This window comes from Staurois parvus, unplaced genomic scaffold, assembly GCF_062004578.1.
Source record: "Staurois parvus isolate SC_StPar_1 unplaced genomic scaffold, SC_StPar_1.0 ptg001328l, whole genome shotgun sequence".
Taxonomy (NCBI): domain Eukaryota; kingdom Metazoa; phylum Chordata; class Amphibia; order Anura; family Ranidae; genus Staurois; species Staurois parvus.
In genome coordinates, this window is record NW_028319124.1 from 557033 (window position 1) to 582870 (window position 25838).

A 25838-nucleotide genomic window follows, 5' to 3' on the forward strand; every position below is an offset into this window, starting at 1 on the left:
TCTTCCTTGACAGCAGTGATGGATGGTCCCTACTCTTAGACTGATTCTTACAGCAAACGTCAAGGTTTTGAGCAACTTCTCAATCCCACCTTCTATTCCCACTCTTATCTTTTTTCTATGTTTGAAATATCTTTTTTACAGCATTCTTTAGACCAGTCTGGTAACATAATAGATACTTCCACTTCTTCCTTGGTGGCAATGGTGGATGGTCCCTCCTCCTGGACTGTAAAATACTAATGGCACATGATTGCTGCTCAGTCCAGGAGTACTGTGAGCCCAGGCTGTGTGATGATGCTACCCCAATGGGGCGTGTCCATAACAGCCTTCACCTTAAGAAAGTGAGTTGACTGATGCAGGCTGTCATTCATCTTTAAGACTGGCGGTGGCAGGAGGATGGAGAGGACATTCTGCAGGGGATAGCTTAAATATTTCAGGAAAAAAACATATTTTGTTTTTTCTTTCTTTTGTTGTTAAACTTAAAATGCCATATTAAACTCTCAACCTATCAGATGAGACCATTTACCCCAATACCCAGATTGTGGGTGTGAAGGAAGCAGAGATTATCAGATGTGTTATGTAGAATTACAGGCTTACATATGACCTTTCATACTTTATAAGCTGTTGTCAGTAATGTTGACAGCAAAACCAATCTGTACAAGTGCTCCTTCTTCTAGGGTGTCTGGTGTTAACAACTTATGTGGAGCCAGGCAGGAAATTAAAGTAACATGCAAGCAAAGATTGTATTTTTTATATATATATCATTCGTTTACCATCATAAAAAGAATTTACTCAAATCAGTTGGCTAAAGTGAAAGAAATATTCACAATTATATTGTAGAGCGCAGATTTTATGCAATGTTGTTTTTGGGGACAGAGTATCATTTAACAGCTAAATAAAGGAATGTCTCACCTCATTGTACTGTGTTTGTAATTATTATTTTTTTTCGCTGACCAGTTTAGAAATGAAATGAAGCTGCAGTATCGGATGACCAGAGAAAGCCGCAGAAAACGCAGTCTGGAGATATCAGCCCAGTCTTTGAACATAATCCTGACCTTGAACTCACCGACTCTCCTTACAAACTACTTCCATGTCCCACAATTAGTTTTCCTAAAACTGAACCATAGGTAAAATCCTTGTCTATAAAAAAGCTGGTTCCTTCATCACATCATGAATTCAAACCTTTGTTAAAAAGCAACTCTCTGAATTAATGCCTTTGATATTGGCAATAATTCTGACATTTTTCAACTAATCCTTTTGAAAATGGTAAAAAAAACCTTCCTAATATTTGAGTCTTTTGGTACAGTGCTTTCTTTACTTCTATTCAAGAAGCATGTACACAATATCTTCCCTATGCCTGTCAACAGGAGTATACAGTATATCTCATGATGTACCTCAATGCTAATGTGGATGCACGATGAAGAATCAGAGAATTTCTGCTGGTCCCTTTTTAAAGGCAAGTGGGCAGGTAGGTAGGCAGATTCCAAGTTTCACATCTCCAACCTCTTTGTGCAGCCTATGTGTGTCAGTGCACAAGCTGCTGCACACATCCATGTGATTCCAAGAAGAGGGACATGCTCACCACCACTGTCACTGGAACAGGTAGTTGGTGTAAATCATCTTACCAAAGAGCCCAGATTTATTTATTTTTTTTATTACAGGTACTTATATAGTGCCGTCAATTTATGCAGCGCTTTGCATATGTATATATTGTACATTCATATCAGTCCCTAACCCTCAAGGGGCGTACAATCTAAGGTCCCTAACTCACATTCATAAATCCCTCGAGAAGAAGTTGGAAGTGACGAAACGCGTCAGTGACGTGACGTCAGACGCAAAACCGGAAGGAGCAGCGCGGCCATCTTTGATGTGGTGTCTTGCAATAGGATGGACGGTTTACCCTTTTTATATGTAAGCAGATATTAAATTTTGAATTTTCATTCATTCTCTCCACTGAGTCTTCTCTTCTCTGTCCTGTGAGGAGTGGGGAGGATTTCACTGCGCATTCCCGTTAGAGGAAAGCTATCTAGCATTCGGGATTATTTGAAACGCCTGTGCAAGCTGCAAGAGGGTAATAGTATATTATCCTAGCAGAGTGGTGGCACCAATTTGGACTAGTGTACCTTATCACTAGTTGTATGCTTGGTTTTGTTGCGATTTCACCTTTTGGAGTGATTAATTCACTATATCACAAGTTGAATGGTTGTGAATTTTATCAACCTCACGTGTGGGGTATATAGGTGTGTTCACCTCATACACATGGTTCACAATATTGTATAATTTGGGATATATTTATAATTTTTGTTTTAATTTTTGTTGTATTTAATTATTAATTTTTTAACTCTTTTTTTTTTTTTTTCACGAGTGGTTGTGCATGACATCACTGATTATCATATTATTTGAAAGATAATGCACTATATTGAGTTTAAATTTTTTTGAGGTATCTTGGATTGAAGTGGTGAATTGGATACTTATCACATCTGGAAGATTGAATAAGTGTGGACATTTTGAGTACTTTGTATTGTGAAATTTTTTTTTTAATTTATTTTGGAAATTTGGGGTAAAGAATTTGAGTTTTGGGGAAAGATTGTTGAAAAGGTTTATGATATCACTATCATACATACACATACTAGGGCCAATTTAGACAGGATCCAATTAACCTACCAGCATGTCTTTGGAGTGGGGGAGGAAACCAGATAGCAGCATGTCACACCTACCTTTACCTCTGGTCAGGCACTATAGCTGGCTGATAGGGAAATTGCATATGACATATTTCCTTATTAATATTGTGGCTCACAAATGTTTAAGAATGCCTCCAAGCCTTGGTTAAAGGGCTATAGGAGGACAAAGTCTGATTACCTTAAATAACAAAGCAATGTGATTATATGGACAAGCCAGCCCACTCTCCATTCAGGAGTGTTCCATTTTCCTGAGAAAGTCATCATGTTGTTTGCAAGGGGGGTGGGTTGTCAATTCCTTACACACAAGTCCAGTATAAAACACACAGCTAGACTGGAAATATTTGTCTCACTCAGAACTACCATGAGGTATGTGTCTGAACCTGATCCACGGCGCCATGCCATATAATTGGGGGACCCATGGCAGAAACAACATCTTTAGTTAAATATTCTTGTTATATTTTCAAACATTTGTCATCTGTATCTGTCATTACTTTTTATTAAATGTTATACTTCTAAGTATTTGTGTGATCTTTCTTTGCACATATCAAATACATCCCCAAAAAATGTAAACTATCGTGACCATGATACAAGACTGACTTCTGTGTTCTTCGCCTATAGCAGCCACCTTTCTAATAAGACAACCAGGCCTACTGGTACTCAGTTGCCCCCAGGTTTTGTACACAATGCTATAGTGCCTGGCTACCATGCCTGTGCAGGCACGAACTGAGCACAACGAACAGGTACTTGCAGCTGGCAGAAAAGCAGAGTGGTCCATGGCAGTCCAGGTTCAGGGCAGGCAGCATTCAGAGAGTAGTCTGGGTCAAATCCATGGTCAAAACGCAGGCTGAGTTCAGAGTGTAGTCAAAGTCCAATACAAGGTCGATAAGGTAATGCAAGCAAGCTACCAGGGGAGGGCTCAGGCAAAGATGAAGACCAAGATACAGGAACAAGACAGGAAAAAAGAAAGCTTGAAGCATGTGTGGAAAACAGTATCACAAGGCTTCAAACAGGTCTGGTCTCAACCCAGAGGCTTTGTCTACATCAATCACCCTGCAAGTGGACAGTCAGACAGCGGGAATGCAGCTCAGCCAAAACCAGGATGCTGGAATGAGACCAGCAGCTACCATGGGTCAGGAGCATTACACAAAAACATGACAGGGGTTCTAATCTTTCCCTAGTTTGTTCCAAACCAACAAAAAGTTTTTAGCTTGACAACATTTTTCATCAGTGGTCAGCAATGGCAGATTTCTCTTTATGTGTGTGTACTTAAAAAGAAAACAAAAAGAGGCTCTCTGATCTTTATCAACTCTGATACAAGGTCAGACAAAAACTGTCTGTTCAAAACATGAGATATGTTCGACTTTATGAGATGTATCTGCTATAAAATTGATTCATAAATTCCACCTGCTGCCCAAAAGTAGTACTGTGACAATATAAGACATGCCCATGACCCTGAGTGGCATGCGCCTTGAGCAGAAAACTATTACAGATATAAATATGTAAGGTGTGTTCATAGCTTTTTGACACCTTTCATCCTACTGTAAGGTGTACCTGTTATTTGAGGAAATCTTCTTTCAGGAGTAAAGGCTGGTTGCTGAATGGAGAAGAAGTTCTGTAGAGGCAATCACAAGGGGGAAAAAAAGAATATTTCTACTGTTGAGGGAGACTGAAACCTGCCTTGTGTGTGATATTTGAAGTTCCCCTTACTTGTGGGAATGCAAAGTTGGGATTGTATTTCCCCCAGGAGTTCCTGGCATCTGGAGAGTATATAAGAGACAAAGTAATTAGGTGACAAGTTGTGTGCTCACCTAAGACTGGCAATGTGGATGTTGTTCAATTGTGTGGCATATCCATTGATCATGGTCCATGATTGCATTTTAGAAATTCAGTAAAATTTCAGCCGCAAGAAGAGAAATGTCTAATACTGAGAGGAACAGAAGGTAAGGGACTTGCATGTTGTGTAGAGATCGATAGTTAAGGTAAAAATGATGTCTACAGGGATATGAAACTGTACTGATATATATGTATAAGAAGAAGATATATATCAGAAGAAGATATGCAGAGTGTTGTACTGTGTGAGCCATCATGTATGTATAAGAAGAAGATATACTGTATATCAGAAGAAGATATGCAGAGTGTTGTACTGTGTGAGCCATCAATGTCAAAATTAGAAGTAGAAGAAAATTGTTATGTGATGAATTCTCCATACTTACTCTGGGCATCACCTTGAGGTGTCTTCCACCATGCGAGAGAAGGTCCACCACCCCCTACAAGCCAATGGTTAATAAATGTGCCAGCTATCCAGGATCCTACAGATTCCACTTTACACTGCAAATACTTTTGTGGCTAAATGCGCGATAGCTGAGTTTATGCTGTACAGGCACTTGATTCTGATTGTAAATTATTGATACAACCCCCCCCCCCCAAAAAACTCCATGCCTATATCATATGCTACAGATAACAAGCAGATATTGCAAACTAAAATATACAAGACAAAAAGGATACTGCTAAAACCTATTAGTATAGAAACATTTTTAAACAGAGATGAAAATAGAAACATATTCAGCTTGCCAAAAGTCTCAAAAATTACAAAATAAAGGACAAAGATATTGCTCAATAAATCCAACTATTTAGTATAAAAATGCAGGCACCCCTGAGACCCTGGAAAATAAAATAACAGTGAGCAAGCTTCACAATCGAACCCATGTACTGAGCAACAAATCAACTGAAATTGAAATTCAGCTATCACATCTACTCCACAAACATTAACAAGACACCAGCATAAAATATTCAGAGAACAACAACCTCACATATTGGTATGTACAAATGTTCCTCACTACAAACATTATAAAATAAGTTTTAGCATCAGAAATGTCATAAAAAATATAAAGATACACCAGTCCAGTTCAAACTGAGCATATGATAAAATAGAGGTTCCCTTAAAGCCCAATTACAGCTTTTACTAAACAAAAACTAACCAAAGCGTATGAAAAAAAACTCCAGGCTTCTTCTGGGTTACATGACACCCACATCATTTAACCAATTTCCTGTGAGCTCAGTCCATCAAGGACAAACCTAAAGCTGTCTCATCAAGCCACCCTGGTATTATAGGAAAATGCTGCAGAGAACTGCACTACATCATCAGGTTGTGGAGCTCCGATGAACCCGAAAATGCGTGCTGAGAGTATGGGGGATTGATACCTAACACAGCTCATCCTCATGTTGCCCCAAAAAGTCAGTAACAAGATGTCAGATTACATTCCCCTGGGCATACATGGAAGATGTCACATTTGATAAAAAGCTGTCCAGTTAGGAGGAATGCAGAGATATCCTTAACCTCAACAAGCCATGGTCTTCAAAGGACTTCTGCTGTAAATGGTCAAGTGGTAATTGATATGTACTGCAGTTTAAGGTATACACATACTGCAGCTTAAACTGGGGTAGGGTCCTATACTGACTGACAGGTGAACTCTCATACATTTTAAACACTCGAGTTTCATTTCATATTCCATAACACTCACAGTAATGGGGTTACCTTCCTATAATGTGGCTACACCAATGTAGAAGAAGATACCTCTCATTTAGACACCAAACACACATAAATTACAGGGTCCAGAAGTCTAGTAAGACACATCAGACCTCCTAGGAGAGAAACACATCACACACCTGTCATATCTAGGTAACAAATTGTAATTTAATTTTGCTAAACAATATGCTGGTTGTTGGATTGTAAAACCTTGTCATATGTAAATATGGATGTACCCAAGATAGATGGAACTAATTTTGTGTACGCAGGGTATAATAAGAAAACTCCAGCACACCTACAACACACCTCTCAGACCCTTTGATTGATTGGAGTAAGCTCTGCAACATTCTAGGAAAGAGATAGCTGCAACAATACCTGCAAGTTCTCATACCATTGTACCTATCAGAGCTGAAGTTCAGCTATAAAAACAAACAAACAAACAAACATGTTGTATAGCTTTATTGAGATAATGGAGGATGCCCCATGTCATGAAAGCTGAAAGCAGCTGGATCCAGTATAAATATAGGATGCAGTCACTGTTTAGTCGACAATTTTCCACCTGGCTCCTTTCATTTTTCAAACAATGTTTGTGGAGCCAGGTGGTGCCAGCAGGACTAGAATGTCATCTTGTTCAGGAAGAATTGAATGAAATGTGAGCCCTGTATAGCCAGCTTAACCCTCAGTGGAGGGTGGGAACATCTAAAATTCCAGGCAAACAGGAACAGGAGTCAGAGTTTGTCAGACACATCTTGCTGTTGAAGTAACATTCCAGAGCTCAGTAGACCTAATCTAAAATATAACTTGACCCTTTATTTATAAGCCTAATGACCCTTAAAGTGTAGGTAAGTTGTTTTGGATAGAGTGACAAAGGGATAAACCCTCTGTGACATTTTTTGGTTTTGTCTATGTCCCATTGGGTAGATCCACTCTTATATTTGACCATTGACCTGGTGAAAAGTGATTGGAATTCTAAAATTTTAGACTTGTCACCAATACAAGAGGCAAGGGTAAGTCATCTGAAGACTGTAACAGCCAGGTGAATCCCGCTCACTTTGGAGAGATTTCCTCTCATTTCCTGTTGTAATCCTTTCCCACTCTATCCAAAACTAAAAAAAAATTTGGCTATGCATACACTTTAAAAGGATACTAAATATTTGAACTCCAAGATGTATTGCAAGTACCGCATACAGTCGATATGAACCACAACAATGAAAATCTACAAAACAGGCTTCAGCTCTGTCTCCCACCCATTAGGCACACAATGCTAATGCATTTCACCATGATTAAGCCCTGAGCAGATGAAACGCGTTGGTGGCCTGATGAATGGGATATATAGCTGAAGCTTTTTTTTGTGGATTTTCATTATTGTTGATCACATCAACTGTGTGTGGTTCTTGCAATACATCTTTGAGTTCTATATCGAGCTGGACCAGCACGTGTCAGCAGTGGAACCAGTCTGCTTATCACATAATGTCGTATGAGCAGTGCTTTTCTTTTCTAAGACTAAATATCTGGTTTCAGTAAAAATGGACAACATTACCAGCACTATAAAGCTCTGATGTGGAAATAAGAAGCAAAAAGTACTGTATTTTTCGGACTATAAGGCGCACATAAAATCCCTATATTTGTACAAAAATCGGCAATGCGCCTTATATTCCGATGCGCCTTATGTATGAACAGTGTATGTTCACACTGTGCTGAACAATCTGTCAAAATGTTTTATTAAGCGACGAAGCCACTCCCCTTGCTTATTCGAGCTTATCCTGGCGACGATAAACCAATCAGAGCCAAGCAATCAACAACAAATCAAAGCTTTTTCACTTACCGAAAACTACATTTCCTGATATGTACTGTGCTTCCAAATTAAGGACCCCAAAATGGCACCTGTTAAGAGACCTGTTAAGAGACATGCTTACGACGCGGATTTCAAACTCAAGGCCATCAGCCAAGCAGTACAACATGGGAATAGAGCAGCAGCGAAAAAATTCAACATTAATGAATCAATGGTACGGAAGTGGAGGAAACAAGAAGATGACCTGCGTCAAGTAAAGAAGACGAAGAAGAGTTTCCGAGGGAACAAGGCAAGATGGCCACAATTAGAGGACAAAATTGAGCAGTGGATTATTGAACAGAGAACAGCAGGTAGAAGCGTCTCTACAGTCTCCATTCGACTTAAGGCAACAGCGATGGCACGAGATATGAAGATCAACGAATTTCAAGGAGGTCCTTCTTGGTGCTTCCGTTTTATGAAAAGGCGTCATCTCTCCATCCGCACAAGAACTACCACTTCGCAGCAACTGCCAAAGGATTATGAAGAAAGGATGGCCATCTTCCGCACTTACTGCAAGGACAAGATCATCGAAAAGAAGATCCAGTCAGACCACATCACAAACATGGACGAGATCCCTCTCACCTTTGACATCCCCACGAACCGTACTGTAGAAAAAACAGGGACGTCTACTGTATCTATACGCACCACAGGGAATGAGAAATCATCCTTCACTGTAGTTCTCGGTTGCCAGGCTAATGGCCAGAAACTACCACCCATGGTCATTTTTAAGAGGAAGACTTTGCCAAAGGAAACATTTCCTCTTGGGATCATCGTCAAGGTCAATCCAAAAGGCTGGATGGACGAGGAGAAAATGAGTGAGTGGCTGAGAGAATTTTACGTCAGGAGACCAGATGGCTTCTTCCACAAGTCTCCGGCCTTATTGATCTACGACTCTATGTGCGCTCATCTCACTGACACTGTCAAAAGCCAAGTGAAGAAAACCAATTCGGAGCTTGCCATCATTCCTGGAGGATTGACCAAAGAACTCCAACCACTAGATATTGGTGTCAACAGGGCGTTCAAGGCTAAATTGCGAGCCGCATGGGAGCAATGGATGACAGAAGGTGAGCACACATTTACCAACACAGGCAGGCAACGCCGGGCTAGTTATGCCACTATCTGCCAATGGATCGTCGATGCCTGGGCTAAGGTATCGGTTTCAACTGTCGTCCGAGCTTTCACGAAGGCCGGAATCATCAATGAACAGCCAAGCAACAGCAATGAGACTGAATCGGATGATGACGAGAGGGATCCGGGCTTGCTTGATGCCGCTATCGCCCAACTGTTAAATTCCGACACCGAAGACGAGGAATTTGATGGATTCGTAGAATATGAATGATTGAAAAAGTGAGCATACTCTTGTGTAATATCTGACCTATCCGGCTATTTTGTTTCGCATTAATATTGTGTAATATTGTGGTCTGACTGGATCTATTGTGTAATATTGACAGTTATTGTTAATGATTTGAATAAAGTCTGACTTATCCGACTACCGGTATTTTGTTTCGCTTTATGCGCCTTATAATCCGGTGCGTCTTATATATGAAAATAGATCCGTTCACTAATACTGCGTCTTATAATCCGGTGCGCCTTATAGTCCGAAAAATACGGTAGTTATTGTAATAAAGTTTGAAATAACTCCCACAATCTTGATTAGATTTAAATCTACAAGACTCCTCTTACTGTATGCACTTAAAATTATATGTGCTCAGAATAATGCAGGTGACATGATTTCATTTGAAGATATAGATATAATACATGGAAATGGATTCATGCTTTTATTTTCAAATTCAAGGACAGTTGTATCACTGAGGTGCTCATTGTTACCACATGAAACCACGTACTCCTTTCTCATTTATTTCACTGACGACATAGCACAGAAATACAAGCTCAAGTCTACTGAGTGTTTAAAACTGTTATTTTTACAGAAAATTGCCAAAACTTTATTAAAGCAGATCTAGTAGAAAATATATTTGTTTCATGTTAAGAACATGCATACCTAGTAATGTGTAGGTGTAACTACCTGTTACTACTTAGAGATCACAGTACTCCCTTGACAATGCCTTCATCGGCTTTTCTCTACAGAAGGATGGAGCCACTTTTGTTCAGGCATTGTTCAAGGTTAGTATCTTCTACCTATACTGACATTCTGGCTCAGAGGTGACATGATCATGTAAATACTGGTACTTGTACAATTCTTGGCCATTTTGAGCCATGTTCTTCGACGTAGATCAGCCTCTGAAGCCCCACACCATGCAGCTTGCTACAAATGTAAGCGTGGGGAGACTAAGGAAATATTTTCCATATCTGCTGCAGACTGATGGCATAATTTTCCCAGATGATTCTACCTCATGTAAAGTAACTTGACCAGAGTTACTGTTTACTGATTAGAAAAAAAAAATTTAAAAATAATGTTCCATATAAGGAATGTATTCTTACAAAAATATACTGTATTGAAAAATTACAAATAGATCTACTTTAAAACTGAATACCAGCCCCCAACCTTTGTCCCTTGCCTCCTAAACTAGTCACTGAGTTAGTTACAAAAAAAAAGAAAAAAGAAAAAAAAAAACGCTTAGCTAAAAGCCCCATTTACGTATCTAAATCTATGGCAACATGGCAAGCTGGATCAAAAAATATAGCCACATATAAGAGTTTAAAAAGACCAAGAGGTTCATCGAATCTGCCCTATCTTTTTTTTTTTTTTTTTTTACTTTTTGGCACAGCATACATCTAAAGCACTAATTCACTTACTGCTGACTGACTCGTGGGGGTTGATTTGCCTTTACTGGAAGACAATAGACTGTTCATTTTGCAAGGGTAGTTGCCTTTGAAAGTGAATTTGCCCCAGTGAATGTGGTGAAGCTGGCTGACTTTAATCATCTAGTTATGAACAAGCAAAAATACTATTCTTTTAATTTTTCTTGCATGTGGCTATTTTTTTGCAAAATGAAATATTACCGTATTCACTAAGCTCTGGGGTGAATTCTCTTACAAAGTGAACTGCATATTTGCCTTTAGTAAATCAACCTACCTCTGCTGGACGTCTATTCCAAACATCAGCTATTTCAGTAAAGTAATACTTTCAGTGGTTACTACTGAACTTTGCTGTTAATAGTTTAACCCCTTCAAGAGGTTTCTGATTGCGGGAGGCAGCAAAGTGCACTATGGATATGTGTGTGTTTTTATTTGTTTTATGCTTTTAATAAAGGCAACATTATTTCACCATTGCAAGAGCCTTCTGTTTTTATCCTTACATTATTATTATTATTATACAGTATTTATATAGCGCCAGAAAGGTTTGCTCAGTGATGTACATTATAGTGGGGGACAGAACATGAGACAATACAGTAACAAAACAATACACGAGGGGTTCGAGGGCCCTGCTCTTTCGAACTTACAATCTAGGAGGGAGGGGAAAGTGGTACCAGAGGAAGTGGCTGTGGGGGATGGAGTGGTAGGAGGAGTGGAGGAGATCGGCTGTTAGGTGAGGGTGGGGTAGGCTTCCCTGAAGAGATGGGTTTTCAGGGTGCGCCTAAAGGTGAGGAGGGTAGGTGACAGTCTGATGGATTGAAGTAGTGAGTTCCAGAGGATGGGGGAAGTCCTGGAGAAGTCCTGCAGTCGGGCGTGGGAGGTGGAGACCAGGGAGCTAGAAAGTAGGAGGTCTTGTGAGGAGCGAAGATTGCGGGTATTTGGGTATCAGGTCGGTGAGGTAGTTTGGGGCAGTGTTGTGAATGGCTTTGTATGTCAGTGTTAGTAGTTTGAATTTAATGCCCACAGAGGGGGGTGGCAAAAGAGGAGCGGTTGGTAAGGTGGATGAGTCTGGCCACTGAGTTCAGGACAGACTTACATAATTAACAATTTACTGGATTGGAGTCCTGATGGTCTGAGGACCCTTGTTATTTTGGGGTGGACATTACAATTTTGCATGGAGTTGCATAGAGATCATTTTGTTTTGGTGAGCTGCTTTCCAATTGTTGGTTGAGTCATGTGAGAATTCATGACTGCTAAGAAGCATAGGCTTCAAGCCATGACTTTGTTAGCAATCAATCTTGCCCAAAAAAATGACACAAAGGCAGGTGGAAAGGGCAAGGACACAGCCTTAGCCCTCATGCACACTTGACGCATTTTTACAGCGGCTGTTTTTGGCTTTTGACGTTGTTTTCTACAGCTAGTAAACCCCCCAGCATATTATCCTATGTGTCCATGCACACATAGACTGTAATCAACGTTTTTTGGCTGGAAAAAAAAACCCAGGACTAGTGGGTTTCTAGAGGAGTTTTTTAGCTGTAAAAACGCTCTAACGCTGAAAAATGCTAAAAAAAAAAGCTGCAAAACGTGGTAAAACGCAGCAAACTGGCATTTTTGAACTTTTTTGACCAAAAAAAACATTTTTGTTTTGTAAAAAAAATGCTAAAAAAAGCAAACATGGAAAAACATGGGAAAATGTAACTAAATGTGGAAAAATGCTGCTAATCGCTAATGTAAAAACGCTAAAAAAGCTGAAAAACTCACATTTTTAACGTGAGTTTATACAGCTAATGTTACCAGCATTATCAAAACGTCCAGTGTGGATGAGGGCTTATAAATTCAGCAGTGCCAGCCACAGTTATACTGTGAGCACATGTTAACAGTAACTTGACATAGTTTAAAAGGCTTTTCTTTACCATGAGAGCTGGACAAGCATTAGATTGACCCAACTTCCACTCAAGGGCATAGCCCATTGAAGCCTCATTACTCACTGGCAAGGTTAAACCATCAATCAAGCTGTGACAATTATCCCTAAAAAGGGTGGGTGGATGGGCAACTCTTCTGAAGCTGAAATTCCTCTAGTTAGTTGCGATTTGCCTCAACATAATACTTTTTTATGCCCCATCAACCTGTGCCTTGGTAGTCAATTGCCTTGAAGCTACTTTAAAGTGGTTGTAAAGCCTTACATATACCCAGTGAAGTGACTGGCTTCAAGTGATACACAGATATTAAACAAATTCTCCCGCATAAGTTGTACTTGTTTAGCTGAAGTCTTCTCTTCTCTACATCTGTTCAAAGTTCAGAATTTATAAAGCTTGTCTGAGAGTTCAGAAAAAGGGGATAGAGAGCTGAAGTTACATTCTGCAGAGCTCAGTGAGGAGCCAATTGCCTTGAAGCTACTTTAAAATGGTTGTAAGACTTACATATACCCAGTGAAGTGACTGGCTACAGGTGATACACAGAGATGAAACAAATTCTCCTACATAAGTTTTACCTGTTTATCTGATGTCTTCTCTACATCTGTTCAAAGTTCAGATTTTATAAAGCTTGTCTGAGAGTTAATAAAAGAGGGCAGAGAACTAAAGTTACATCCTGCAGAGCTCAGTGAGGAGAGCTCAGTGAGCTGATTGTACGGAAGAGACACCCCCTCCACACAGCACACAGGACCAGAGTTGAAGCTGTCAATCTGCTGGATGTCCCTCTCCTGTCACCATTTTTCTTTTGGTGTCAGGAAAATCTCTTATGATTAAGTCAGGTGACGAAACATGTCAAGGGAAGTGATGTCAGACGCATAGAGGAACTGGAAGTGATCCGGCGGCCATTTTAGAACCTGGTAAAACCTCATAGAAGTCCATGTGGAGGAACCAGGGAACTCTGAGAGGTTTGGATATTCTGATCAAGGCTATTTTAAAGAGGAATCATCATGTTTCTTTGAGCTATTGAAAGGCTGAATATGAAGATTGACGATTGAAGTTGGCACAGAGTGACTTTTTATAACATAATTATTTAATTTTATTTCTTATCTATTTTTGGACTGTTACATTTTGAATTTTTTTTTTTCTTTTAATATATTTGTGTGATATATACTTTTGGGAATATTGGTATTAGCATATTTATATTCACTGTCAGGAAAACTTGTCAGAAGTGATTCATGATGATTGCAGAGGAACAAAGCAGCAGACATAAATTATACTTAGTGCTTCTAATTAAGACAAGTACACGCTATACTGGGGTATGCTTTGTTCATATATCATGTTTGAAGTTTACAACCATTTTAAATTTGTTGGTTATTTCCACACACACTTACTTTGCCATGCTCCCATCAGTCAAGGCTCTCTTCCCTTACAGGCTTAAGAGGCCTTCTTTATATACCTTTTAAGAAGTTAGTTCGGGTTGTCACGTAATGGACTGTTTTCTAGAATATTACATGCATGCTTTTTCCACTAGTTTGCTTCACTTTTGTTTTGTAGGTTATGATATTCACTGTCAGCTGTGTTCTTGGCTTCTTATGAAACAGGATGTATTACATTCATTTTATGTTCTGAATAGGTGCAGTGTGTAATTTGGATATTTGTTCAAAGATTTGAGTTGGACTTTTCGGTGGAGTATGGAATTTTTCACAGGTTTGATTTGTTATTAACTTTTCAAATTACATTGACATGGTAAAAGTTCTATGCTATTTTAGTGGTTACGTTTACATTTAGCAAAAATAAATTGGTTTGTACAGAAGTGTTAATTTTATTTTCTTGAAATCTCCAGCATATAATTTGGATATATGTTCACAGATTTGATTAAGCGTTTTCAGTGGAATGCAGAGTTAATCACAGATTTTATTTGCTATTGACCTTTCAAACAACTTTAACAAATTAAAGCTTATATGATATTTTAACGATTGGTTTTACATCTAACAAAAAGTAATTGTAAAATGGTTTGTGTTGCAAACCAAAATTTGAGTTTCACATGAATGCAGCAATAAAAATGGTTACGGCTAGACTGGACAAAACATGATAAACAATATTTTTCTAAAAACTCGTATTATAATTTCTAAAATGCAGAACTTATAAGACATATCCATCCCTCAAGGAGATCTAAAGTCCAAACAAGCCTGAAGAAATTGTCACATCCATGGAATATTATGTCTGCTACCTCGTGATTAGACAGAAAGATTTAGAAGAACAAACTTAGCCAGCAGTTCTGGGTGGACGTGTATGCAAAAAATAGAAACACAGTGATTACATAAATCAAAATAATCAAAAAACGCACAGAAAATTGTGTTCATCTTCAAGATCCTCTTCAACATGGTGCTGACCTTGCTAACGTTAAGAAAATGATTATTCTCCCTTCTTCTTACTCAGGTACACCAAGATTAATGCAGAAAAAACACAGGATGGCCTAGTTTGTGCTTGCTGTTATGTATGCATTTATTATTTTATGTGTAAGTGGGAAGAAATTCTGGAGCCACTGTTACCCCACCAACATGTTACAGTTAGATACAGTATGTATAAGACATTCACCTAGTGCTTTTTTATCCTTCTACCCTATGCCAATCCACCATGTTCTAGACCAGCTTTTCTCAACTTTTTTTACGCTGGAGGAACTCTTGAAATGATTTTTGAGAGGGTCGGATCTAGCCTATCTTATATTGGGGTGCTGTAAAAAAGTCACGGAGGGATAATGTCCACACTGTGTCACTGACAGTCTATCACACAGTGTGACAGAGATGCAAGGAACCAGTATTCGCTGTTTACTCGGCCCACTTCTGTACCACAGTTCAAGACCCAGACGTAACACTGGGTAGTTCAGGGGCAGTGCAAGAGTGAACACCAGTATGTATTAGGCTGGTTATTAGGTATTAAACAGATCCTGTGCCCCCTTATATCAGATGTCCATATCAGAGGCCCCCTTTACATCAACTGTCCATTTCAGAGTGTCCCTTTACATGAATTGTCCTCATTAGAGTGCTCCCTTTCATCAATTGTCCTCATCAGAGTGCTCCCTTTCATCAATTGTCCTCAGCAGAGTGCTCCCTTTCATTAATTGTCCTCATCAGAGTGCCCCCTTATATCAGTTGTCCTCATCAGAGTGCCCCCCCCCACATCAATTGTCTGCATCAGAGTGCCCCTTACATCAATGCCCACCCTCAGACTGCCTCCTTTCATCAACTGCCCCCATCAGAGTTTCCCTTTTACATCAAATGTCCCCATAAGAATGTCCCCTTACATCAAATTTCCTCAACAGAGTGATCCCCTTACGTCATATATACCCAACAGAGTGCCTCCTTACACCAAATGTCCCCAACAGAGGAATTCCTTACATCAAATATCCCCCTTTTACATCAGACTCCCCAAAACAGTGCCCCCTTATATCAACTGCCTCCATCAGAGTTTCCCTTTTACATCAAATGTCCCCATCAGAGTGCCTCCTTACATCAATGTCCTTAATAGAATGCCCCCCTTACATCAAATGTCCCCAACAGAATGTTCCCTTCCATCAAATATCTTCAACAGAGTGCCCTCCTTACATCAACTGTCTGTATCTGAATGCCCCTTGCATCAACTGCCCTCCCACCCCCCAAAGTATCGCTTTACATCAATTGCCCCCATGAGAGTTTTCCTTTTACATCAAATGTCCCCGTCATAGTGACCCGTTACATAGATTGCCGTTGTCAGAGTCTTCCTTACATCAAATGTCCCCATCAGAGCCTCCCTTACATTAAATGTTCCTATTTGACTGGCTCACTGATCAGTGGATGCATCTTCAGAGACCTGGGGAAGGGAGGGTGGGGTTGGGACAATTAAATTCTACCACAGCACCTGCCTGAATCGGAGCTGGATTTTTAAGCTCCAAGGGAAAGTATGTCTACTAGGGAAATTATATCTACTGTTCTTGATGTATTAGTGTGATTAGTAAATTGTAGATAAATTCACAAAATAATAAAGAATGTGTTATACTTAGAGAATTTAGAAACCCAGTGAGGATCAATTTATGATATCCCCCTCTATATGACAAAATTATTTTCAATATTTTTTTTTAAGTTGTTTTGTTCTTGTGCATCGTACTGTGGGATCGAAAAAAAAACAACAGAACTAAAACTTACTGTCTGGGGAATTTAATTCACTGTTAATGCCTTTAGGATACACAGAGTTTTTCCCTCCAGATAAAGAAAGTATAACAGGGAAGTGGATAAAGAAGAAGGATGTACAATTAAGAGATATAATGGAGGGTGAGGAAATATGTCCACGTAGGGAATTGGAAAGTAACAGGGAAATATTCACGAGAATGGATGAATGGCATTATTTTCAGTTGAAACATTTTATAGGGAATCTCCCAAAGCCATTAAGAAAAAAAGAGGATTGGAGCCCCTTTGAGCACCTATTAGAAACACGAGGAGATGGGAAGTATGGGACTTCTAAAATATATAGGATTCTCACAGGTTTAATTATACTTATAAGGCCACCATTTATAGAGAAATGAGAAAGGGATTTAGGAGTAATAATTGACGAGAAAAAAACAAAAAAAAAAATGTATAGTTTAATTCACGAGGAATGTAAATATGAAGGAGGTAGAAATGAATTACAAATGTTTGGCAAGATGGTATATCACACCGAGTGTAGCACATAGGATAAGTGGAGATAACTCACCTTTATGTTGGTGAGGATGTGGAGAAAGAAGCACAATGCTTCACTTGTGGTGGGAGTGTCATAAAATACAAGAGTGTTGGGGAGGGATAGTACACATAATACAGGAAATAACGGAGGTTAATATCCCAAAGGAACAAGAGATATGTCTTTTCTATGGCTTTGAGTTCTCAGCAAAAAAATATAAACAATTGGTTTAGTGTACTACTTAAATGCAGCGAAGGGCTTGATACCCAAATTATGGAGGGAACAACAGGCACCAAGAGTAAAGGATTGGATGGAAAGGGTGGAGAGGATTTATAGATTGGAGGAACTTTACCATATGGAGGAAGATAGAATGGAGATTTTTCGTATAAGATGGTGGGAGAAATTTAAAAAGTCAAACGCATACCTGAACATATGTAATAGAGAAAAGAAGACATGGAGTATAATGCTAATATTAAAATAGTATCATTCTCTGAATAGGATCAATAAAACGAGCAGGAAAGAGCATAATCAAGGCTGTGTAGGAAGGGAAGGGGGGTTGGGGGAGGTATGGGATAGGTGGGGAGGAAGGGGAAAGGGAAAGGAGGAAAAAGGATACCAAGAGTAAAGTTAATATTTTGATATAATGTCAGATAAAAACGAGTATCCTATTTTGTATGTTTTATTAGCTTTTGTATATGTAAAATGTTATTTTGAAAATTTATAATAAAATATTTAAATTATAAAAAAAATAAAATTTACTGTCTGAGATACCAAAAATGATAGAAGCAGAATAATAATGATAATAGTAGGGAACATTGATTAGGGAAAGAGATTGTTACCAATGAAAAAAAAATGGTTTTCACTTTCAACACATTGATTAGATGTCATGACATTTATTACCTATTTTAGTTATTTTAAGCCATATGTGGATGCCTAGTAGAAGCATTTCACAAGTGATGTGTCAGAGGATGTTCTAGGTACACATAAAGGTACAACAATTATCAACTAGGTTTCAATAAACACACGAGGAATGTTGGCACATTATTATCTAACATTTTCAAATCCATGACAACGCACTGGAAAATTATGGATTGCTCCCACTAACTCTTGTGACAAATTCCTTGCCCATGACATCTACTTCTTAGAAACACACTACATCTCTGACCAAATAACAAGACTGTCAATAAACTCTTGCCATTGATAACAAATGTCTCTATATAATGAAATGATCTTCGGCATTAATGTCAAGGGGCCCATCTGTTTCTTGGATGCACCTAAAGCAGCCACCAAACAGCTTTACTTCCCATCATCCTAATCATTGAAGAAAATTCTATTTGTTACATATAAGTAAAAATATACCAGACACTAATTTTACAAACCTGCTCCTTAATGAAACGGGAAGACTTCTATAAATCCTAAATGTGCATTATATATTCTTCACATACCAATGAACTAGGTTTCAGATGTTATGGGAGGAAACATGAGATTATTATATGGATGTTTTAAACAAAGGGTACCTATCATAGCAAAAAGTACAAGAAGTGAGTGGCAACAAAATAAATCTATAATTGTATAAAATGTTGCAGAACCAATCCTAAAGCTAAACTCCAGCTAAAAAATAGAATTAATACTTTATTAATGATGATGGCCGGCATCTTTCAACTCACGTCCTCAAAGCCGAAGCTGTTTTTATTTTTTTTGGGGGGGGCAGGGGGTATCTTTCTTTTCTTTTTTTAAGACTTCTGATTTAACAACGACTACACAGATGACATTTAAAAGGGAATGTTTATTGTAAAGTTTTTATTTATTGCACTCTCTTTTTAGTTATCACACCCTCTCTATTTGTCCTAGTGACAAATAACAACCAGGGGTTGCAGGAAATAAAATTGCTTGATTTCCCCATCAACACAGTCAACAGGCAGCCTTTCCGATTACTGCTGGCGGGTATAAACACCTGCAGTGATCACATGTAAAAAATCCAACATGCTGGTTGTGCTGAAGTTGATCAATGGATCGACTTTAGTACAGCCAACCTGCCCAGGTCTCAGCCAAACCAGCTGAGATTCAATCCATCTATGGCCAGCTTTACTTGCAGCCCCAAAGACAATGGTCACCAGTACAAATAGAGAAGGTGAATCATCCTCAGAAAATGATAATGAGATGTCAGACATTCCCCACTCTATCTTTATTATTATTATTATTATTATACAGGATTTATATAGCACCAACAGTTTGTGCAGCGCTTTAGAATATAAGGGAGACAATACAATTACAATACAGTTCAGTACAGAAGGAATAGGAGGGCCTGGCTCATGGAGCTTACAATCTAAAGGAAGGGGGAGGTGATACAAAAGGTGATAGCTGTGGGGGGTGATCTGATGGAGTTGATTCAAGTACAGTTCGTAGGTGGAGGTGGGGTAGGCTTCCCTGAATAAGTGAGTTTTCAAAGATAGCCTCAAGGCAGACAGGGTGGGCGCTGACCGGACATTCTGTGGCAGGGAGTTCCAGAGGATGGGAGAGGCTCTGGAGAAGTCCTGGAGGCGAGCGTGGGAGGAGGTGATAAGGGAGCTATCTGAGACAAGAGAAAAAAGTTTTGATTCTGTATACTCTTTTACTTTTAGTACAAAGACTTCTGCAGTCCCCAATAACAATAAAGGAGGTTTATATCCTGGTATGTTATTATACATTTAGAGGTAATTTATGTGCTGCCAGAAAAACTTCAGCTTTTTAAAAGAGATTTTTAGCACATTTTGTTTGCTGCAAATCTAATATTTTGATGAGTATTATTAAACTTCTTCTCCCCCCCTGAACTGCATTGCCAGTATATTACAAATGGCACAGAGATGTAGCTGGCAGCAGATTTGATACGGTCCTATGTGACTGCCTTTTCTGATCAATCTTTTCTTCCATGCTTTTCACCCAGCGGCTTAGGATCTTTGAACCAAGAACTGAATGGGCCTGTTTCCTCCTGAAGGCTCAATGTAAGACACCTCGGCCCCCACACCATTAGGGAATGCATCAGTGTCCTGCTGCAGGGGTAATGTGGGATCACAATGTGTCAAGACCCTTCAGAATACAGTCAGGAGTCTTTTCTTCTTATTTTTACAAATCAATATCACAGGCTTCAATCCATTTCTATGGCAGATATCACATAAATGCTTTGAAATAGCTGCAAACGGGAAAGTCAATCTTTCACGGCCGTAAGATGGGTTTTGATGGGCTCTGATCCTTGTGAACTGAGAGTTTAACATATTGACTGAAAGATTCTATTTCCAAACTCTGGTGTCAGTTAGAGGACTTGCTAGCAGGCCTGATATGCAGAATAATTCCGAGTTCATTTAAGACCTTAAATAGGAGTAATTCCAAACAGTCTGTAGCTTGTTATTTGCCTGTAAGAATTGAAGTAATGGTCCACCTTGGGACGAGAACACTACTTTTTTTTTTTTAACTAAAAGACTGTAATATTAACGGGAGTTACTTCTCGGCTACCAATCAAATTCAAACCTGCCCTAAATGTTTGCATCTGATTTGTGGCTGATGGGATAAAAACTTCAGTTCTTCACTGAAAAACTGTACCAATTTCAATTCTTTTAGAAACACTGAAATGCACCTTGTGCCATTGCAAGTGCCATGCCATATTTTTTCTGTACTGTACTCACTTTGGAAGAACCTGTACAAAGCAACAGGTTTATTTGAAGAACATGTTCACTTGACCCATTCAGGACAAAGTGGTAGTATTTGTCAATAGCCCATTCCCCCAGGAAGGTACCCACCCACGCTCCCATGGTGCCTCTGTACTGTAGGAGACAAAGGAAAGCTTTGTCAGATGTGTCAGATGATGTTGAAGCCTACCTGGTTGGAACACATTGATTCAACCACGTGACTGTCACATGTGAGGACAGGCAGTAAGTTGCATGTTCCTCCATATCCAGGTATTCTTTCTTTTATCCCAACAACCATGTAAATTGATGGGGTGGTGCATGAAAGATGACAGGGAGGGCTGCAGTTAAAGTAGAACTGCAGAAGAGGGGGTTATAATCCTATGTGTCCTATTTTTTTAATTTCCTGTCCCATAGCCATATACCCATAACCAGATGTGAGATGAAAAAATCTCCAAAAGGAATGAAAACCCTGGTCATCACCAGAACTAATTTCCCCTTTTGAAGTTCTCCTCTCTGTTCCTGTATTTGTGACAACCTAAAATTTAGTATTTTCTTTAACTTTTACTCTTGTTCAGGGGTCTCCAAACTTTACAAACAATGGGCCAGTTTACTGTCCTTCAAACGTTAGGGGGGACGGATTGTGGCCAGTGGGGGTAGAAAATGTCCAACATCAGTGAGAATAAACATTGCCACAGGGTTGGTAGTCAGTTACATAGCACCTGTGGTCAGTAGGAGGAGGAATAGTGGCTCATCATTGGTATTACTGGCAGGAACAGTACCCCATCATTGGTATCAGTCGAAGAAATAGTACCTTTTTGTTGGTGTCAGTGGGACGAATAGTGCCCCTTCATTGAAATCAGTGGGAGAAATAATGGCCCATCATTGGTATCAGTGGGAGGAATAGTGCCCCACCATTGATATCAGTGGGAGGAATAGTGGCCCATCATTGGTATAAGTGGAAGGAATAGTGCCCCATCAGTGGTGTCAGTGGGAGGAATGGTGCGTCATTATTGATATCAGTGGGAGGAATAAGATTAATTTCTCTTTGATGGGCGTTTGCTGAACATTTGCACTGGATTGTTTCTTTGTGTTTCAGAATTCTCACCTTTGTGAGTATATGGATATCTGTTTTTGATAAAAAAAAAACGTTACTTGTGGTAATGTACAAGGCTGGTGCACCCTCTCTTTTTCTTGTTTTTGCACAAAATTAATGATTTCCCCAATCTGAAAAGGGCAGCAAAGCCTTTAACACTGCCATATTTCATATGGAGAGTCTTTTCTATGTTGTCACTGAAGAATCCGACTATTATTGACCATCCCCAAAGATATACAAGACTTGGTTACTTCTTTCACTTTAGCACTGATGGTTTACTAATTTCCACTCTTCCACTTAATGAAGGTTTCGGCTCTATTTTCCTACAGGTTTAGCTCAATATCCTGTTTGGAAAGTGCCATTTGTCATACCCCCCCCCCCATTCCCCTTCCCCAAAAGGCTACACAACTGTTTCATACTTTGCTCATAAGTAGAAAAAAAATGATTGGTTGGTATTTAAAGTAGATGGAAGCTCATCACACCTACAAAGCTCCATATAGTACCAGTAGTTTTTTTTTATTATCACCCATTGGTGTTAATCTATCTGAATTTGCCAAATAACACCTTATTTTATCTGTTTGTTGGCATGTGATCCCTAATCCTCATAATGTGGCCTTTTCCTTCAGCAGTGGGTGGAGCTTTCCCCCATGAGCACTGAAGTCAATAAGAAAAGGAGAGGAGCCAGGTCTGACATACTGCAAACTGAGCTGTCACGAAGCTCAGTCTACACTATAGCGAATGCGCTGTTGGTATAGGAAAAAGGTAAGATTGACAAACTGCATACTGAGTGGTGCTGGCGCTCAGTCTGCGCTTTTGCGCATGCACACTGGAGAAAGACTCCAATGTTCATAGCACATTTGAATGAGAAATAAGGCCATTTTGCTGCTAGGCACTGGCAACGCTTGGAGGATCAGTCATTTGCCTACTGGCAGAATAGCACTGTCGACTAGGTCAGGAATTAAGATCATATTAAGGGGAAGCACTTACTTTATATACTCTAACACTTTTAAAAAGGAATATAATGTCAATGTACATGGATAATGGAAACATTATTATTAGCCTTTTCCAAATAGCACGCTATCGGTTATATCAGAGATTTCCCTAAGAAAACCTCTGTGCTTCATCCCACTGCATCTAGTAAATCTACATTAGGTGAGCAGAAAATGAAGATTTTACCTTAAAGTCTTCATTTGCATCCACCACAAAACCTTACAACCACCCCATTTCACCCCATCATCATGTATGATACCTTCTCAGAGGACCACAAGCCTATACAGTTCTCCTAATTTGATATGTTGTTGTTGTTTTTTTCACTGGGACACCATGTTTAATTTATAAAAGGTAAAATCTGAAAAAGCTAAAATTTGAAAAGAAAAAACCTGAAAAGAGACATTGTAGGCTTGTCCATGCAGGGCAAAGTGCCATTGTCTCTGCAAATACCCCCCCACCCCCTTTTTACTTAAATTTCCTTCACTTTCCTCTTTTAGTACATCACACTCAGCTGTAACAAATACTAAAAGAGAGAAAAAAATAGAGAGAGAAAATAAAATAGAAAAAAGACAAACAAAAGCACTGTTCTTCTAATGCCTAAGCTTTCATTGTTTTACCTTCTTAACCGGCTAACCAGCAGAGACTAATTAGCGAGAAGCAAAAACTTTTTTGTTGACAATTCTGATTTACTTTTCTGCCAGATCCAGGCAGGAAGGGGAGAATTCAGTAAACTGGACACCATGATGAATTCCTACGAGCTATTGAAGTCAAGCTTTATTTATTTGTCATCAAAAATAAATTGTATTTTTCCCCTAAAGTCTTTTTTTTTTTCAATTGTCGACACACGAATGAATGACTAAGTTAATTGTATTCGCCATCCCTTCCACCGTTGCATCTGGCAACACTACTGGGATCATCAAAATGCTGGGCTCACGCACTGATGCCACCACTCCCCCCAGTCACTGATACATCTGAGCTGAGTGCCAGTTGCAATGGAAAAAGAAGTGGGGGGGAGCGCATGCAAGTAAGTATAAGGGGTCAGGGGGCCCTTATCCCTGCATGGGAAAGTGGAAGTGTTTCTTTTAATACTGTTTGCAGAAAAGGAGAAAACGGATTTAGTAAAAATGTAGTTACAAAAGTTTTCTTTTTTTTTAGTTTTGGAAGAAGTTGTCAGAGTTAGAAGCTCTGTCTGGTTTCTGGTGCTATTTCCTCATAGGAACAGAACCAGGGATCTGTCATTTAGCTTTTGTAGCATTACTGCTACTAAATGACAGATCCCTGCCGGGTTTTACTTGTCAGTGATCCAGGGGATCTGTCAATTAGAGGCGGTATTATTATAACATCATTTGAACATTAAAACACAGAGTAGAAGGGTCAATTTAAAGCAGAATTTCACTCAAAAAGGGGGAAGTTAGTCTTTAAGGCCTCCTCCTCTTTGACATTTGGCAATCTTTTTTTGAGGGGGGGTACCTTTTTAGGGAGAGGGGGTACCTTCCCGCAGTCTGGGACATGGCACAGGGACCAATCACAATGCACAGCGAAGCTCATGCATGTGCAGTAGGCACCCAGCTGTGAAGCCACAAACTGTCACAGCCGGATGCCCACAGTTAAGATGGGGCTGAAAACAGTCCCTGATGCCTCCTCGGGTGAGCACAGCACTGGATCCAGGAACAGGTAAGTGTCTGTTTATTAAGAGTTTTTGTAGCTGGTGACTTTTAAATTTTACAAGAACGACTAGAGCTTCACTTTAACCGCTTTCCCATTGCCATATAGCAGATATACTGCTACAGGGCGGCAGGGGGTGCGCAAAATCACGTATATATACGTGATTTTGCATTTCCAGGGAAGCAGAGCGTGCCCTACCCGCACAGCTGTCAATTGCCAGGTCCCGAACGGTGATTACTCGTCAGCACCCGGTAATCAAGGATCATTAACGATGGAGGGAGAGAACTGTATGTAAACAATACAGTTCTCTTCCCTGTCAGCTCCTGCACATAGCACAGCCATCAGGGGCGGACTGACAACTCATGGGGCCCCCGGGTAATAGGGGATCATGGGGCCTGTGTCCTTGCCCAAACTCAAAAAAGCCTATGAAAAAGGTACCAGGGGCATCTCATGGGGCCCCCTACTGACCCCGGGCCCTCAAGCAGTGCCCGAGTTTCCAAATGGTCAGTCCTCCCCTGACAGCCATGCAAAGCAGTGTGCCTAAAGTTGAAAGCACACACACAGCACACAGTAAAACACACACAGCACACAGTTAACCCTTTGATCGCCCCACATGTTAACCCCTTCCTGCCCAGTGCCATTAGTACAGTGTCAGTGCTTTTAATTATCACTGATCACTGTATCAGTGTCACTGGGGATGTCAGTGACACCAAGTCAGTTCCCCCCAGTGTCAGAATGCCCGCTGCAGTCCCGCTATAAGTCGCTGATCACCACCATTACTAGTAAAAATTAAAAACAAAAAATCCCAGTATATGTATCACCCTGCTCATCAGTGCAGCCCCAAAAACACTCAGCAGTGCTGCCAATCTGTGCCCGTCAGTGCTACCAATCTATACCCATCAGTTCTGCAAATCTGTGCCCATTAGTGCCACCGGTCAGTGTCATCTATCAGTGCCACCAGTCAGTGCCACCTATCAGTGCTCTTCAGTGCCGCGTATCAGTGTCCATCAATGCCGCCTATCAGTGTCCATCAATGC